This window comes from Macrobrachium nipponense, chromosome 7 (assembly GCF_015104395.2).
Source record: "Macrobrachium nipponense isolate FS-2020 chromosome 7, ASM1510439v2, whole genome shotgun sequence".
NCBI lineage: Eukaryota > Metazoa > Arthropoda > Malacostraca > Decapoda > Palaemonidae > Macrobrachium > Macrobrachium nipponense.
Genome location: NC_061109.1, coordinates 48,369,290 through 48,381,522, shown reverse-complemented (window position 1 = coordinate 48,381,522; position 12,233 = coordinate 48,369,290). Strand labels below are relative to the sequence as shown.

General features: G+C 33.6%; 1 protein-coding gene across 1 annotated transcript in view; it reads left to right on the top strand.

Moving 5' to 3' along the window:
• The first annotated feature begins 3,175 nt into the window (after positions 1–3,175).
• LOC135217504 (G-protein coupled receptor dmsr-1-like) overlaps positions 3,176–12,233 on the top strand; it is a 92,245-nt gene continuing 83,187 nt past the window's right edge. The window contains exon 1 of the mRNA XM_064253459.1: positions 3,176–3,273. The gene's annotated coding sequence lies outside the window, so the exon portion shown is untranslated. The remainder of the gene's footprint in view (positions 3,274–12,233) is intronic.

Below are 12,233 nucleotides of genomic sequence, written 5' to 3'. Positions count from 1 at the left end.
CTAAGAGAAGAGAGAAAAAAAAGCAATTACAGAAGTGAATATGCAAAATAAAACAGGAACTACAAATTAATGTTTCATAAACAAAAACATACGTGCAGTGCGTGTTTCAATCCTGCTATTTCATTTGCAAACATCCACAATTGAGACTACCAGGGATATAATCATAGTTTTCACTTGGACGTTGTTGTTGTTGTTGTTGTTGTATTTTTTTTTTTAACCACCTTCATCAGCATGGCATCATAAATTCAGTGCGGTCATTCTGATCTTTGGAATTTTTAGAAAAGAACTCCTAACTCCCGGAGTGAATGACAAGCACTTCAAAGGATTAATCAGTCTCTAATCCTCGAATTAGAGAATCAATGTGTGAGCGAGGTGGTCAAGAACATCCAGACAGAGGCGCCCCAAAGGCATAACTGAAGTGATACAGAACTGGAAGTGAGTGCTGGAGTTGGGGTAACAATAATAATAGTTTTTACTATCAGCTCAAGGCCATATACATGGAATATACAGAGAATAGATAATAACATACACAGTCTAGATATATAAAATAACATGATAAAAAAATGATTAATCGGCAATATCCACACTTGCTGAAGTAGTATAAAAGATAAAAATAATGGTCATAACCGTCCTAATACTGATTATAATCACAGTAATAATGAAAAAGGAAAATACCAGTAATAACAATAATCGTAGCGATACAATAATAATGACAGATTCTGCAGATGACAGTTTGCAAAAACAGAGACCTCATTTTCCCATCTTTCCCACAATTTAGATCTTGCGGTTTCTTGCCTCACTGCTTAGGATGCTATATATGAGCGAATTGCTGCTGTTTCGTAGTCGGGTGATCAGACTGTTCGCCTTACAATGATTTTTACATTGACCACGTGGTTTTCTGTGAACATCTGTGTGGCGGAGTGGTATCGAGGAGTGTTTGTGTGGCGTCTCAAAATGTCATTGCGAACAACAGTGATACGTCTCATGGTCTCTCGGGTATAGATCGTCCAGGGGGAGCACCCAAAGATACTGTAGAAATACGAGCGGAAGAGCAGCAGTTTCAAGTCTCGGTGACAAAATGCAAACCTCCTTGCAATCACATTGCCAGTTGCACATAGTTTACGACGCCTCTGTTCTATGTCCTTCCATGATAATGTGACCCAAATACGGAAATTCGTGCACGAATTCCAGCCGATGATTTCCGAGGAAAATTTGTGGTTCTGCAATATGCTTAAGCGATCTCGGGAGCAGCAACATGCACCGGGTCTTGGTTTTGTTGTATAGGATATCAAATACCTCTACATTTTGGCGGCAAGTGTCGATGAGTCGTTGGAAACCTTGTACTGATAAGGGAATCAGAACCATATCGTCGGTGTAACAGATGTTGTTTATAGTTGTTTTATTGACAGTGCATCCGGTTGGGAGCGAGTTCAGTTTGACATTCAAGGCATCTGTGTACGTATTAAACAGGTATGGAGAGATAATGCTTCCTTCCCGAAGCCCGTTTAAGGAGCAGAAGGTGTACGGTAATACGTTACCCCATTTGACACAGATTTGTTGTGGGGAGAAACAGCAATATAAAATGCCAATTAAATATAGGGGCGTGCCTCTTTTATGCATCTTCAGGGAGAACTTCAAGTAATTTACTCTGTCAGATGCTTTTCTCACATCCACAAAACAGGAAAACAGGAGAGGCTGCTGATAGGTAATAGTTCAGAGTAAGGATTCTGGAAGAATACTGGTGAATTATGCACGCATTGGATAGGGCAGCTAGCAAAACGTAAACTATCGGATGGCAGAATGTGTTTATGGCGTAATACGATCTGCAAAACAAAATAGAATGTTATCAGTGAGGATGTTATGTACATCCCTCCGGGAGTCTTCATCGTTTATGCAATTCAGGATATTGCTGAAGTGATCTCGCCCACATACCTGCGATAGCTTCGTCACCGACTGCTTCTTCTGCTCTCTGTGATAGCTTTTTAGTTTTAGGATTTAAGGACTGGGTATTATTCCAGAGACGATGATAATCACCGAATTCTAAGTTTCTAGACATTGCATCGGCTATTAGTTGTTTTTCATTTAATCTGCAGTGCCTAAGGCAGTCCTGGGGCTGAAGTGATGCCCTCAACGGGGTTGAAGTGATACAGAGGCGATCCCTTCATCCCCGAAGTACGTGTTGAAGTTGACGTGGTATATATCCAGATGGTACGCGCTGGGGGGTTGAAGTGATATCAAGGACGAAGGAAGTAAGCGCTTTGGTGGAAGTGACACATAGATGAAAGCAAGCACTGGGGTTGAAGCGATGTCCAGCTGGAAGCAAGCACTAAGATAAAAGTGATATCAAGTAGGTTCACGTCGGGGTTGAAATGATATCAAGAAGGAAGTAAGCGCTGGGGTGGAAGTAAGAGCTGCGAAGAGATTGCCTATTAACGCCTCTGTCGCGAAAGTCAACGGAAAAAACAAGACGATCTTCCAGCGAGTTGACCAGAATCAACTGGCTCAATGACTAATTTCACTTTATTCTTATTCATCAACGGGCCTCTTTCCCGTCATCATCAAGTTTCCGAGGCGTCTTTAGCAAGTTTCAAAATCTAAGTGAAAAGTTTTTTAATGCGTTCATCACCAAGTTTTCATTATGAACAGGATCCATTCTCCATAAGGAAGGTAGCCTTACAATGCTGCAAAGGATATCGTTCGTAACAAGATAACTGAATTTACTATATCCACATGCAAATGTTGTTACGTCAAAAGAAGTACTTCCTGAGAAGCTACATATAAAAAAAGAAAAATAAATGGGGAAGAAATCACTTTAAAGTTGAAATGTCAGGGGAGGCAAAAAAGTGTCAGTAACGTACTCTTTAATAATATATAACATATATAAATAATAATGAGCGGAGAGGAAAAAATAAAAAAATAAATAGTTCATGAACAAAGAAAACTCTTGAATATAAGTCAAATATAACCGCTTGAAAATGAACCCAATCAACTGAATATCCGTCAAAAATTACAACTGTACGTAGGGAGAAAATTGTAATTTTAGACAAATTTACTTCATGGTATTAAGATAAAAAAGCTGGAAATTAAAAAGTACGAAAAAAAGAAGAAAAAAGGGTGCCTTTGTATATAAAGTCATAATAGAAGGATCAGGAGATAGGACACGGGCACCAATGCCTCTCACCGGTGGCGGCGGGCGTCAGCAGAGCCGTTGCCACAGTCACAGTGCCTCCTCCGCGGTCATCCCAGTGTTTCGCAGAGCGTGGTTGAGTAAAGGTGCGTATTCTCTCGTCCGCGAGCTGGCCGAGAGAGAACGAGCGAGAAGGCGTGAGAGAAAGAGACCGAGGGAGTGTAGCAGTGAGAGTTCCGTAGCTCGGGAAACTTTTGGGAGGAAGGTTAAAAGAAAACGCTCTGCCTTCGTTTTGAGGACTGAAGATCTAACAACTTCAGCAGAAGCAGTAACTTGTGTTGGACTGTATGTAAACCGAACAGCGTCTTACAAGGAAAAGAAACTTTAATGACTATCACTTCCACCACTACGTGGCTTCCTCTACAAAGGGTGTTCGCATTTTCATGTTTTTGGCCAATCAGAATTAAGTACCATCTTTAGTAATGTTCCGAATATTCTTTATCTCTTATTTTTACCAGCTTTATGCAACTTTTCAAGAAACAAAATAATAATTTTAATCATATGAAATACGAGTAAAAAAAAAAACGTTCTTTGTTTTCACAAAAGCAAAATATAACCAAATTGTTGTAATTTAGACTGAAATTACAATAATTTGTTGTAGTTTGCACGTTAACACCTTGTTACCGTCTTTAAAAAAAAAGAGTTTCTATTCGATAAATATGAATAAATAACAATAACTGCATAAAACCCAGTTGAATCTTAATACTTTTTTTTTCTTCAGTCAAACTCGATGAAAACAGAAGAAATGTTTCTTTCATACAAATAAGACAGAATGATTGAACACAAGTAACTACGTTTAATATACTGATTTTTAAAGCATTACAAAAAAGAAAAAAAAAGAAAAAAAGGCAATATAACAAAAAAGATAAAGGCTCTAAAATCAGTAAAAATAGGTTAGAACTGAGTCGACTCACCCAGAGCAAAATGAAGTCTGTCTACAACAAATACACCAAGTTGCAGAGAAACTTCCCGAAGACAAAGCAACAGGAGTCCTGCAGCCCCAAGCAGCAATAGGACTCTTACCTCGGCAAAATTGAAGGATTTGTTTTTCTTTTAATTTCTTTTCATGATGAAAAGCTAACAAAATGAGCATCAACATCAGAACCATTCAAAAAACAGCATTGATATAAGGGCTTATATTGTATCATAGAATGATAATTTCATTGTATCTGTTCCTTTCATGCTGAATATCGAGTGATAGTATTTTTCTGTCAACAACTTATACAACAATTCACGATTTGAGCTTAAACACGAAATTTATTGATTTATTAATTCTTACTGGCGTCGCAACGACGAGGTTATTGACGCCGTTAAACACGAAAAACGTTAAAACCTCACAAGCTTACATAAATTGCGCTTTTACGTAAATGGTCAAAGTATGTATGATTACCTACTACCTCTCTACCTACATACACACACATACACACACACACACACACAAACATATGTGCAGCCTATATGCATGTGAGTGTGAGTATATGCCTAGAGGACTGGGGTTTCTATACCTAGGGTCTTCGAAGGGTTTTAATGCCTTTGTAGTAACATCGTATCCAAAACGTTAAAAGGTCACTTTAGCCATATATATATATATATATATATATATATATATATATATATATATATATATATATATATAGTGTGTATGTTTGTGTGGACATTTAAAATGAAAGAATGAGAGCATTCCAGTAGTATAATTCGTCCATTCACACTGAATTTATAAGGAACTCCCTACGCAGGAAACCCAAAAAACGTAAACCGTTTCACATGATTAACAGATAGCTCACTGGCAACCCGTCGAACCCACCCACACAAGCTGCCATGTAAACTCTATCTTAGATTGCTCTCTTGCTTTCCGGTTACAGTCTTACGTTCTAACACATTTCTCTCGCCACAAAACCAGCACATGTAACGGTTTCCCCTCCTCCTCCTTCCCAATAATCATGGATTATTCTCTATTCAACAACTTATCGTTCTCCATTCTCGCTCGATGACTAGACCATTAACACTGTGACCCACCATTTTCGCCTTTCAATCGATTTTTCAATCTTACAACGCATATACTACGTAAACGGCTTTTCTCTATTTATTCTCGTTCAACATCCACACTTCCCTTGCACAACAGAAAATTGTCTTGGCAATTCTTTTCTGTTTTCAAACTTTGAACTTCCCTTCTGCAATAACGCTGAAGTGTTTTGAAATAACACTTCAGTAACGGTGGGCGACTTGCTGCAGAACAGAATCCGTAACTCAGAAGTGTTAGCGGAAGGAGGTAATGAAAGATGCAGGTAAATGATTTCGGCACTACAGAGGAAGTTCAAGAATCCCTCACTGAAAGATACGCTTGAGCTACTGATAAGAACTACTGACTTTCGTATTCGCGACGACCCCACCACATCTCTGATTCCATGCATATAAATTCAAGACAAATCACATACATTTGAGATAAATAATAGATTGTTGTCATGAAATACGACATAACAATAAACATACCAAAACCGTAACTTAAAAAGGGCAGTACTGGTCGTACTTACAGTTATGTGAGTGACATTTATCGACATGAAAAGTAAGCTGAAAGAATTCCTTTACAAAATTTACCCTCAACTTGAATATCAAAATGACGGATTACATATGTCAAGGTAACTTTGTTATCTTACATCCGAGATACAATAAAAAGTTTTGCTACCTTTAATAAAAGGTGTAAAATGGTTATTAGACTCTTGAAAAAGCCGTCCCTTTATTTTATGGTCTTATGAAAGCATAAGACTGGACATCTACTGTTTCAATCTCAGTTTTAAAAACATTTCTATCGTATCCACAGAAAAAAAAATAAAAAACAGAAAATAAGAGTAGATGAAGTTTTCATAAAAAGGAATACACACAACTAAGAAAAACTCTTATACCTAAGCAGAAAAATCGTTCGATCACGAACACAATATATTTGATTTCACAAACGAAATACACTGAATATCAGCAGAACTGAAACATTTGAATATTACAATAACGAGTGAATGAAATGCTAGTCAACCCTTGCATTTAACTATGTAATAAGATGGTGATCTAAACGTCAACGCCAATTCATTTGTCTTACCATTGGAAGTGTATAGATTATAGAGTATGTATGATAACTTTCAGTTACTGTTGGATCCACCAATATATATATATATATATATAGTATTATATATATATATATATATATATATAAAGAAGAGAGAGAAACAATGGAGCGGTACTAGGCCTTTCGACTTAGTGTCCTTTATTTACCTGTAGGTAAAGGTCAGTAAGTTGAAAGGCCTGGCGCCACTCCACTGATTTTCTTTCCTTCGTGACATGGTCTTTAATCATAAATTCATCACGTTCCATATTTTTGTGATTCAATTATATACTTTTATATCTATACATACACGGGCACACATACTCACAGAAATAATATATATATATATATATATATATATATATATATATATATATATATATATATATATGTATGTATGTATGTATTATGTATATATAGGTATATATAAAACACTTGCTTTGGCGATTACTACATGAAAATGATAGGTACGTTATCCAAATCTTTCTCTGAAGCCACTAAACCTATTACTGAATTACAGACTGAACATACACATGTATTTACACAATCTGTCTGTATAAAATATCAGAGAAAATCAGCATTTCCAAAATCATTCACCTAAGGCCATTTGTGCGTTTTATCTTTGTTTCTATTCACCCTTCACATTGTGATTCCCTTCCAAGAGAAAACAACAGAAATTCCAAAATCGATCATCGGAGCATCCGTTGAGTTACATAGCTACGAATGGGCGTTGGAATAACAGATAGCGTATGTACAGTGAACTTCTGAATTTATTCGTTTTTATATTTACACCAAAGCTTTCTTTGCTGTTTGATGTAACAGAATTTATTCTCATGCATCTGCGCACACACGCATATATATAAACACTTATAAACGTACGTACGTACATTTAAAAATATAGATTATATATAAATATAATTATATACATATCTATTATATTATATACTAGATTATTACACACTCGTCGTATTTATATATCACACACACACACATATATATATAGATATATATATATATAATAATATATATATACAGATATAGACATAATATAAATATATATATATAATATATATATGAGTATATATATATATGATATATATATATATATTTAGTATATGTATATATATATAGATATATATATATGCATACATAATGAATATATAACATGTGTGTGTATCTACGTATATATATATACACATGTATAATTTGTGTGTGGGTGGATGTAGTTATATATAAATGGGCATGCATTTCTTCACATCAGTTTACAGGGTGTCAGCACCGGCTTTTATTTGTATCTGCCTACGTTGAAATAATTCATATTATTGCAAAGCAAGAATAATGGCAGCCAACAGCAGATTCTACCATACGATATACAACGATTTCCTTCAACTTGCATATACGCATACGAAGTGAATTTCGATTCATAAAAACAAAATCAGAATAAGACGATTGGCTCTGTCTTGTCTCCAGAATCTGGGCGGTGAAACAAAGTGAAGATGCACGAAAATGAAAGAAAACAACAGAATCATTCAAATACTTGAAAAATATTTCCATTTTCGATGATGGAAAATTACCATCAGAAATAAGTAAAAAGTAGACTGGAATTTATCCCTCTGAGAAAAAGCCATTACCTTCTTCTCTCAAAAGGAAAATTCAAAAACTTTCCATTTTCCTTTGGAGATGCTAAAACACGTTGATATGTCATGTGGAGTATGGCCGAAAAAATGTGTGAAAAAATAGTTTCTGATTTTTTTAAGGTTTCCGTTTTCAGAAGATTTAATGTTCGGTTTTACATTTCACAACTACCCATCAGCATTTCTGATAACTCCATACCAGTTGCTTGTGTCTTCGTGTTTATATATATATATATATATATATATATATATATATATATATATATATATATATATATTTATATATAACTACTATTTCGTCTGTTCGATTTGTGAAGGCTGATATAAGTTGCCGTTTTATTCTTAAATTTAATTTTGTTTTCGTCAATGTTCATGTTAGAGGTAATGGTATTTAATCATTGTTATTTTATTAATAATTTAAGTATATTTTTAGTATTAGGGATAATATTAGAATGTTAAGCATCTGATTTCATAGTTTTCTTTTATTTGTTTTCAACACCTTGCAGTTACAGGGCTGCCATGTATAACACACACACACACACACACACATATATACTATAGATATATATATATATATATATAATATATATATATATATATATATATATATATATGTGTGTGTGTGTGTGTGTTTATACATGGCAGCCCTGTAACTGCAAGGTGTTGAAAACAAATAAAAGAAAACTATGAAATCAGATGCTTAACATCTAATTTATTCCAATCCCTAAATACTAAAATATACTTAAAATATTAATAAAATAACAATGATTACATACCATTACCTCTAACATGGACATTGACGAAAACAAAATTAAATGTAAGAATAAAACGGCAACTTATATCAGCCTTCACAAATCAAACAGACGAAATAGTAGTTTCAACCTGCTCCATTCAAGAACGAAAAACAATAGAAAAAAAAACAAGGCTTTCCCCTTCTCTTCATGGTAGAGAACTGGATCAAAGACCTGAAAAACACTAAAGCAATACAAGTACAAATGGGACTACCATTCTGAAGGGTTCTAGATCAACTAAATGGCTTTTGACGGACACAGAATACTAATGTTGATCTTCAAATAGGTTCTCATGATATGTCAAGGGTTATACAATTTTTTTTTATCACAATCGCAAATATAATTAGGTACTATATTGACGTTATTGATATTTCTTAAAATCAAAGATCCCACTTTTCTTTTTTACATTAGTTCATTCCCCAGTTTATTGCGTAATACTTATCAATCACCATCATCATCATTAATTTAACTAGCAATATTACATTACGAATATGATAATGAAAAGTCTATCGTTAATGTCATTAAATGCTAATCCAGTAAACCAGAACCAAAACCTTTCGCTCTGATTTAAAACATCATTAACTGAAAACCTCATTTCCTACTCAACTGACGAGGCTGTTAAGCCTCATTATTCGCTCATTACTCCATCAAGGTTTTTCCAATCGCTGTCCAGTTGGCCCTTAAAAATCCTCATCGACACTGAATATAGCCACTGGATAATTAGCATGAAAGCTAAATAGGGAAGAAAAATATACGTGCAAGTTGCACAGCATTAAAATTCACGAGGGGTACTGAAGACAAAAACTTGAGAATGACTCGTTATCTATAAATGTCTGATCGATCCACCTGACGTATACGGTGATGTGGCGCTAGCTCAGGGTGAAAATAAAGCAATGTTGATGTTTAATCAGAAGCAATATTTACAAAAGCAACATCGTTTTCGATTGGATTATCGTCTGACGTTCATCGCTAAACAATATTCGAAATAACATGACACGCAAGATAACAAACAGTGAAGGCTAAACCGCTAAATTAACACATCATGCTGTTAGCATGTTGAAAAGACGCTGTCATTAACCTTATGAAAACTAAGCCGTTTGTTTCTACAGAGCAAAAGAAAATAATCTGAGACAACAGATATATCAATGAATAAATTAGTGGTTATGAATAATATCTACAAGAGTTGAATGAACGCTGACAGACGTCAATCATTTTCATACGGAAATGAACAATCAATTGTTTGTCAAATATTTAAACACTTTACAAATATGATCTCGAACAATTGTTTCATATCTCTCTCTCTCTCTCTCTCTCTCTCTCCCTCTCTCCCTGTAGACACAAACGCACATACACACACACAAACAAACACAATACATATATATAGATATATATATAATATATATATATATATATGTATATATATACAATATACTCAATCTCTCGCATTAATAACAATTATTTAATCGATTTTGCTTTTTACATAAAATAAAAATCTTGAACTCATAATTTAAGGTGACGATAAAAATGAGAGTAAAAAGCATATAAAAGCAAAACTAAATTTATGGGCACATCACAGGGTATAAAGGTTATTTATTCATGCACAAACTCGCACTCACCACACGCACGCGCAGCTACCCACACACACACATATGTAATATTATATATATATATATATATATATATATATATATATATATATATATATATATATATATATATACATAACATAACACGGCCTTTCAAGAGGTGACGAAGGGAGAGAATAAAATTTCGAGTAACAGCAGCGCTAAGTCATTTTATATTCAGAAATTATGCATAAAAAAACTCTAGGTTGTAATTACATAAAGTATTAACCTCAATCTCCACAACGTAAGTTGCGACAATAATACAGAAAAAAAAATTAGAAAATGTTAAAAGATGGATAATAACATAACTTTAAAAGGTGACTAATTAAAAGAATTGAGTAAATAAAATGAAATAAAGCAAAATACAAATTTAAGCCACAAAATATACAAAACTGCAAAACGCAGACTAAAAACACCAGTGAGGTTACAGCTACATTTTTAGCCAAAGAAGGCTTCATCTTAACAGGATATAGAACTTCTGAAATGTCGAGGTTTGTAGCAAACTCAGCAGAAGTCAAAACAGAAAAATCATCAATATGTAAAGGGTGACCAGTCTCCTCCCTGTGATCTCTAATTGCACTGTAACTCTAGTTACAGTGCCATTAGAGAACACAGCGATGAGACTGGACACCCTTTACATATTGATCATTTTTCTGTTTTAACCTCTGCTCAGTTTGCTACAGACCTCGACATTTAAGAAGTTCTATATTCTGTCAAGGTAAAGCCTTCTTTGGCTAAAAATGTGGCTACAACCAACCTTACTTTTGTGTCTTTAATCTGCGTTTTCATGATTGGTATTTTGACTTGGTGTATTTATTCTTCCTTTGTACCATCCGTTTTTTGGATTAAATTTTGTATTTTGCTATATTTTATTTTATTTACTCAACTGTTTTGATTAGCCATCCTTTAACGTATTCTTATAATTTTTATGTCATTTTGCTGTATTACCTTGAATTTTACTATAAGAATTATAATATCATTCATATTAATTTGTGGGTTGATAACTAGTGATAGTACTGCTCGAAACATGTCCGTATATATACATATATATATATATATATATACACACACACATACACATTAGCGTTGTCGCCTACAAAGACGTGACGTTTTTCATACAAACAAAAATTTAGCCACAAGTAACTCACCAATATAAGATGCGACAGGCTTAGTCCCAGAGGGATTTGTATACGGTAAGTGCATCTGGCACCCCAGGATAATTCCATGCTTCCCAGCGTAAAACCGAACAGGCATATTTATCATATTTACTTTGTAAGTTCGTCGCACAGCAGAATTATTATGACAATACCTTAGTATATATTAGATAATATATATGCATATATACATATTATATATATATAGAATATATATTATTTATATATATATATATTATATAGATACATATAAATACATATATAACTAGATAGATATATGCCAACAAACTGTGAGAGATGTGGAGAATATAGCTAAGAGAATTGTTGTGCTTTCGTGTGACAATCAAATGACTTTATAAAAACGGTTAAGGATAAAAGATAGTGGCAAGAAACTTGAAAACTGCCATGAAGAGGAAGGGGACTAGTCATTTATTATATATGTATATTACATATGCATACAAATGCTTATATGTATAATTTAAATATACGTAAATATAGGCAAATATACATATAATATACACACACACATATATATATATATATATATATTAAATATAATATACAAATTATAAAAAAAAATATATATATAATTTATATATATATATATATATATAAATATATATTTTGTATATATATATACACATATATATATATAGTATATATATAAGATAATAGATACAAATAAATATAAAATGTATGTATTTATATATAAGCCTTTTATTTGATCAATTCTCCTCGATGTTTTAATATT